This window comes from Epinephelus moara, chromosome 24, assembly GCF_006386435.1.
Source record: "Epinephelus moara isolate mb chromosome 24, YSFRI_EMoa_1.0, whole genome shotgun sequence".
Taxonomy (NCBI): Eukaryota; Metazoa; Chordata; class Actinopteri; order Perciformes; family Serranidae; genus Epinephelus; species Epinephelus moara.
Genome location: NC_065529.1, coordinates 12502165 through 12509746, shown reverse-complemented (window position 1 = coordinate 12509746; position 7582 = coordinate 12502165).

Here is a 7582-nt window from a genome sequence, read left to right as displayed (position 1 = left end):
CACACGTTTGGCTGGCATGCAGAAGCACCGTCTGTGTGTCGAGGGTGCGAGCCGCAGCTTCAGCTGCTCAGGTAGAGAGGCTGTGTAGCCCGGTGTGTTTTTTCGCTGATTCGGTTCTGCAGGTTCTCTGCTGGTACACTGGAGACGGGGATCGAGCAGTTTGTCTCACTTGGGATAGATTGTGCTTTTTTGGTATAGTTTTTGATTGACGTGCGATTTATTCGCGTTTAGAGGGAATACATTTCTGTTATAACGGAAACGTGGGCACAGTTATCTATATAAAATACACAGACTAACTAACTAACTAACTAACTGATTGACTAACATAAACAACTGAAAATTGAAAAAAATTAGCTTGCACCGTTAGCTCCGGTAAGGGAAAGCATGAAGGAAAGCGGCTGACCGGAAGTCACGCACAAAAAAACGGAAGTTGATCACTATTTACTTCCGTGTTTGAAAATAAGGTGGATTGGGTTTATCCCCGCGCGCATGCGCAGTCGTGAAGATTTTCTTTCGCGCCACTGTGCCCTGCACAGTTGCCCCTCCCTGGTCCGCATACAGGGTATATAATACCTGCGTGACCAGAGATCTGCTCCCCATTTTTCTTCAGCGTTTGCATGCAGTACGGAAGAACCATGACTTCAATCAAGTCTCAGCACCCCGCCGGAGCGGTCCGTCTGTGCCCCAGCTGCCAGATCGGTTACATCATGCCCTCCGACCTCCATCCCCGCTGCAAGATGTGTCTCAGTCCCGAGCACGCAGGGATAGCTCTCACCGCCTGGGCCGCGTGTGCCTTCTGCGCTCGCCTGCCAGTGGAGGAGGCGAGCGGATGCCTCCGCAGCGCTGCAGCCAGATGGTGACGGTGACGACAACTGGGCTGACCATGCTAGCTTCACGATCGAAGAGGCCCGGGAGGGGTCCACGGTGCTGGGCACGGGTCCTGTGCCAGCCGATCCACCTGCGCCTGTTCACAGCGTTCTGGGAGGAGACATCTACGCACCGGAGCCGGCGCCCAAGCATTTTCCTGTGTGGCCTTGAGTCACGGAGCTCCGGCCGTTCATTGACGCTGCCTTTTCCGAGCCCGGAAAACTTAAAGCGCCGGTGGCTCGCTACGATCCCTTCACCAGGGTGAGCGAAGACACGGAGCATGGTTTCCCTGCTGTCCCACAGCTGGAGGAGTGCCTGGCCACCATTTTGCTGCCGACGGCCACTTTCTTCGGCAGGCAGAAACCCACGCCACCTTCTCCCAGGGATCAGGTTACCGCCTGCCTCACCGAGTGTGCGCACCAGTGTGCTGCACAGTCGGCGGCGGCGGCGAATAATATCGCTCTGCTCTCCTCTGCTGTCTCCGCCATGGCTACGCGGCCCGGCGCGCTCCCCCCGAGATGGCGACAGAGATCGGGAAAGCCATGTCTGCCATTTTGACCCTCTCCACAGCAACAACAGTGGCACAGGCTCGAGTCATGGCGTGGCAGACGATGCTGCAACGAAACATGTGGCTCCACATGTCACAGCTCCCGGCACAGATCAGAGGGGAGATGCTGGGCGGCCCCATCAGCTCCAATGGGCTGTTTGGGCCGCTCCTCCAGAGCGCCACAGCCCACCTGCAGAATGCCTCTGAGGAAGCGGACAGAGTGAGGAGACACACCTCGTGGAGCAGAGCAGAGCAACGCCACGCCCTCAGCGACCTCAGGGCTCCTGGTGTGATCGTCGGGATGCACGCACCAGACTGAGGCGCCCCACAACCAGTGCTGCGGCTGCGGCTGCGGCTGCGGCTGCGGCTGCGGCTCGGTCCGCTCCCGCTCCACGGCTGCGGCTGCGTCTCGGTCCGCTCCCGCTCCACCACCTCCTCCTCCTCGGCACCCTCCTCCAGCCACAGCTCCCCCACGCCGTCATGCTGCCAGGGGCCGGCGCGTTGCCTGCACCTGGTCCAACCCGCCGGCTGAGCCTCCTCGCAAGCAGCCGCGGTACTGACAGGACGCGGGGGAAGTGTGTTTCTCTCCGGGAACTGCCGAACACAACGGCTCTTCTAAGAGCCACTCACCTGTCACTGAAGAGGAGTTTCTTTTCAAACAGTTCGCTTTTGTCTCCACTGAGCATTCAGCGTCTGTTTACACTGAGACACACGTCCCCCACACACATGCTACCTCCGCTGCGCACACACACAGTGCGTCAGTCGCTGATGCAGTCCTGTCCCTCTCTCACGTTTTTATGAGCGAGTGTCATTCCTTTTCCCAAGTGTGCACAACAACCTACACACACTCTCCGCCTCTGCGGCCTCCCTACCTCACACCCATCGGTGAGAGTTAGTGGAGGTTTTTCGCAATGGCATGAAACAGACTCAGAGTCTGAGTGTGTGGATGTCGACCCACACACTGTCACACGTCCCCCCTCGCAGCCCTTTCATCCCTGCCTCTCCCATGGGCTGTGTCGAGCGGTCACTCGTTCCACACAGCGGCGGTGAGGGCATTACGGTGGCTGTCAGAAATGTCCACAGAGGCTCCACAGACATTTGCACGCCCACTTTCAGAGCGCTGCTCAGTGTGGCGAAATCTGCTTTCCATGAACGAGTGGAGGGAAAGCTTAATTACAAGGAGTTACACTCTGCAGTTCGCCAGTTCGGCCTCCAGCTCACGTACACAGACAAAAGTTTTAGATGATTTTAGACCCCTCTCCACAGTTCACAGCTGAGAATTTCTCCACATTTGCTCATGTTACATTCAGAGGCACTACCTCACTTCCTGTTGGATTCAGGTCATGGGTGTCAGTGCGTGATTTGTAGGTCTTGATGAGACGAACAAGCCAGTTTTGGTTTAATCTTTCTATGACATTCCTACGGGCCGCAGTGGCCATTTTTGTGTGTTTTTCGGTGGCACTAGAGAGCTCCTTTTGGCACTTTTGGGGTTAATTTTTTCATTTCATCAAAATTTTTGCCAGTCCTGACAAGCGTGCCAATTTTGGTCAGTTTTTGAGCATGTTTAGGGGGTCAAATTTTGTTTTTTGCGCACCAATGGGGCCCCATGTCATGCAGTAGGTGCCCTTTTTTCCTTTTCGTCCCTGCCCTTCAAACATCCTGAGTCCGTCACTGAGAGGGAGAGAAAAGATGTGAGAGCAGGCAGATTGAGATGGCTTTAAAATGTGTCAAACTCCTCCCTTTAATTCACAAACCGTGGGTCCAGTCATCAATCTGATCTTTCTACGACATTCCTACGGGCCGCAGCGGCCATTTTAGTGTGTCTAGGTGGTGCTAGAGAGCCATTTTTAGACTTTTGGCTTTAATGTTTTCATTTTATCAAATTTTTCACCAGTCCTGACATGCATGCCAATTTTGGTGAGTTTTTGAGCATGTTTAGGGTTCAAATTGGGATTCAAAGAGACAGCGGAAGAAAGAATAAAGCATAAAGAATAATAAACGCAGCAAAAACAATAGGGTCGTCCCTAAAAATGTTTGCAGTAGTTTACAGATGTCAGAAAGGAGTTTAATTATTCAGTGGTATAACCTTTTATATTTCATGTTTCTATCTTTTTTCCCAAATAAATTTTATTATAGATTTTTCACGGCAGATAAACACACAAAAAGGACAATATGAGGATACAGGGGGGGGACTTGCTACTGCACAGACAAGACAAACTGGTGGAAGGAGGGAAGTAAAGGGTTATAGTGTTTAAACACTTCCGTCCTTCCATCCATTTTCCTCCACTTATCTAGGACCTGGTCATGGGGGCAGCAGGCTAATCAAGGTACTCCAGACATCCCTCTCCCCAGCAATGATATCCAGCTCCTCCTGGGGGATGCTGAGGCATTGCCAGACGAATTGAGATATATGATCCCTCCAGCGTGTTCTGTGGTCTTCTACCAGTTGGACATGCCTGGAAAAACCTCTAATGGGAGACACCCAGAAGGCCAAACAACCACAACTGGTCCCTCTTGACATGAAAGAGCAGCTCTACTCCGAGCTCCTTCACCATTTCTCTAAAGCCCAGCCACCCTACAGAGGAAACTCATGTCAGATACTTATATCCACAATCTCCGTCTTTCGGTCACTACCCAGAGCTCATGACCATAGGTGAGGGTTGGGATGTAGATGGACCAGTAAATGCAGAGCTTTGCCTTCTGGCTCAGCTCGCTCTTCACCAGGACGGTCCAGTGCAACATCCGCAAACCACCAATCCACACTACAATTCATAAACAAGACCTGAGATACTCTAGCTCCCACGCTTGGGTCAACAATGCTCTCCCTCCCAATACAGAGGGGGCAATCCACCATTTTCCGCTAGAGAATCATGGCCTCGGATTTGAAGGTCTCAGTCCAACCTTGTCACATATCCACGTTTGGTCATGGACTTTCCACATCCACATACGACATGCAAGGTACCCTGGGTGTGTTGGTTGTTGACGTTCTGGGACGCCGTGTCAAGTTCTGCCTGTTACATGCATTGTCTTCTTTCAAAATACACTTCTGTTTTCACAGGAAATTTACCATTTATATACTGTACAGTCTCTTTCAAAATGAATGCACTACGTCGGTACAACACCGCATATCAACCTTTGTTTTTCCTTCAAAAGAACATGGTTTGGCTTTAGAATCTTATGGGATGCAAACACCGCTCTCTCGGGTGAAAGTCAGTGTTTGTTGGATCCATCCACCACCCCTCCCACCTAGCCCAGTCCGACTTTTGCAGCCTTAACTTTCATCCTTGACCTACCGCGTATCCCCCTGACCCCACCAGGGGCCATTAAACTATAAAAGCAACCGCAAGGTTATCATGCCGATGTTAAACTATGCCTTTTTTTGTTGGTTTCTGATGACGCAAGTCACTGCCCAAATGCCGGATTTCGACCACTTCGGCGTGAGACCGGGCTTGAGGCGCTGACTCTCATTCCAACCGCTTCACACTCTGCTGCAAACTGCCCCAGTGCACGCTGGAGGTCACGGTGGGATGGAGCCAACAGAACCACTTCAGCTACAAAGAGCAAAGATGCAATACTGAGGTCCCCAAACCGAACCCCTTCCTCCCTGCGACTGCACCTTGAGATCCTCTCTGTGAATATCACAAACAGAGTCAGCTACAAGGCACAACCCTGAGGGAGGCCAACACCCGCAGTCCAGGATCTAGGATGTGAGGTGATTAGCCACCCCTATGTGCTCCAGTTTGTCCCTCAGAAGCGCAGGCTGTATGGTGTTGAGAGCGCTGGAGAAGTCAAAGAACATGATTCTCACAAAGCTTCCGGGCTTCTCCAGGTGATAAAGAGCTCTATGCAGGAGAAAGATGACCGCGTCATCCACCCCAACGCCAGGCTGGTAGGCAAACTGCAGCGGGTCCATTGAAGGCCTACTGCGGGGCGGAGACGAGACAGGACCAGAGTCTTCATGAGGTGCTATGTTAATGCCACCGGTCTGAAGCTGCTGAAGTCCTTGGGGTGCGGAGTCTTGGGCACAGGTACCACGCAGGATGTCTTCCACAGCTGTGGTACTCTCCCCAGCCTCAGGCTCAGGCTGAAGATGGTTTCAAGGGTGAGGATGAGGGGGGTTGCAGCAGTGATGTCTGGGCTGGTGGAGGGGCAGACTGATCAAATCTATTGAAGAACAGATTCAGATCATTCATCCACTTCTGGTCACCTCTTGTCTGAGATTCTGGTTGTTTGTGCCCTGAGATGGGTTTCAGACCTTTCCAGACTTCACTGATGTCGCTCTGCTGCAGCTGTTCCTCCATCTTCTTTTATTTTCCTTCCTTTCCCTGCCTGATGTTTCTCCGTAGCTCCTTCTGCACGGCCTTCAGCTCCTCCTTAGTTCCAGAGTTAAAAACTCTGCGCTTCTCCTTTGGGAGAGCTTTTATATCCGGAGTAATCCAGGGTTTGGTGTTGGAGATGCAGCGTACAGTCCTGGTGGGTACGGTGCTTTCCACACTGAAGTTTATATAGTCCCATGGGAATCGCTGAGTACCTCCCACACAGTGGTCTCAAAGCAGTCTTTCAGGGCCTCCTCGGCCTCTTCAGACCACCTCTTCACAGTGCGGGTGGTTGCTGATTCCCTCTGCACCAGAGATTTGTAGACAGGCAGAAGATGAACCAGGTTGTGATCACCTTTTCCCAGGGGGGGCAGGGGGGATGAGTGGTATGCCTCCTTGGTGTTGGCATAAAATAAATGCAGTGTTTTATTGTCTCTGGTGTGGCAGGAAACATACTGGGTGAAGGTGGGCAGGGTGGTGGAAGGACAGGCGTGGTTGAAGTCCCCAGAGATCAGAAGGAGGGCCTGAGAGTGCTGTGTCTGCAGCCTACTCGTAACGGAGTGGAGAATGTCACAAGCAGACTCAGCTTTAGCAGACGGGGGGGGGACATACACTACCATAAGGACATGAGAAATAGATATGGTCTCATGCCAACAGCCAGCAGCTCAATGTCCCTGCAGCAATGCTGTTCCTTGATAATGATGTGCCCAGTGTTACACCATCTATCATTCACAAACACAGCCAGCCCTCCTCCTTTCCTCTTACCGCTGTCTGCTGTCCTGTCGTGTCGGATGAGCTGGAATCCATCCAGCGCGGCAATCGTGTCCGGTACTTCCGCGTTCAGCCATGTCTCTGTAAACATCAGCACACTGGTCTGCCGGTACTCCCTCTAATGGCGAGTCAGCGCCGACAGCTCGTCCATCTTGTTGGAGAGCGATTTGACGTTCCCCATAATGACGGACAGGAGGATGGGTTTGTATGGTCTCCTCCAGTATCAGCGCTGCACTCCGGCGCGACATCCCCGTCACCTTCTCCACAGCTTGCGGGGAATATCACGCCTCTCCTCAGGCCATACCGCAGTGTGACGTAGCACTAACAGCTTGTCCAGGGTGTAAACAATGGAACTATGGCTGGACGCCGGGTCCCCGCACACGATCATGTCGGTAGAAAAATAGGAGAAAGACAGCTATGAAGAAAGCGGTCTTCATCTCCATACCAAAACAAAAGTGCTAACTAACTAAACTGAAAAAAACTCCAAGTAAGAAAGTTTAATGAAAAGAAATTGAAAAAAAGCTCAGCGGTGAGCAGGAGCTGCTGTAACAGGTGTCCGCATTGGGGGCACCATCATGTGTTGTAGCAGTAGTAGTCATAGTAGCAGTAGTAGTCATAGTAATAGTCATAGTAGTAGTAGTAGTAGTAGTAGTCATAGTAGTAGTAGCAGTAGCCGTAGTAGTAGTAGTAGTAGTAGTAGTCATAGTAGCAGTAGTAGTAGTAGTAGTAGTAGTCATAGCAGTAGTAGTAGTCATAGTAGCAGTAGTCATAGTAGTCATAGTAGTAGTAGTAGTAGTAGTAGTAGTAGTAGTAGTCATAGTAGCAGTAGTAGTAGTAGTAGTAGTAGTAGTCATAGCAGTAGTAGTAGTAGTAGTAGTAGTAGTAGTAGTCATAGCAGTAGTAGCAGTAGTAGTAGTAGTAGCATTAGTAGTAGTCATAGTAGCAGTAGTAGTAGTAGTAGTAGCAGTAGTAGTAGTAGTCATAGTAGCAGCAGTAGTAGTAGTAGTAGTCATAGCAGTAGTAGTAGTCATAGTAGCAGTAGTCATAGTAGTCATAGTAGTAGTAGTAGTAGTAGTAGTAG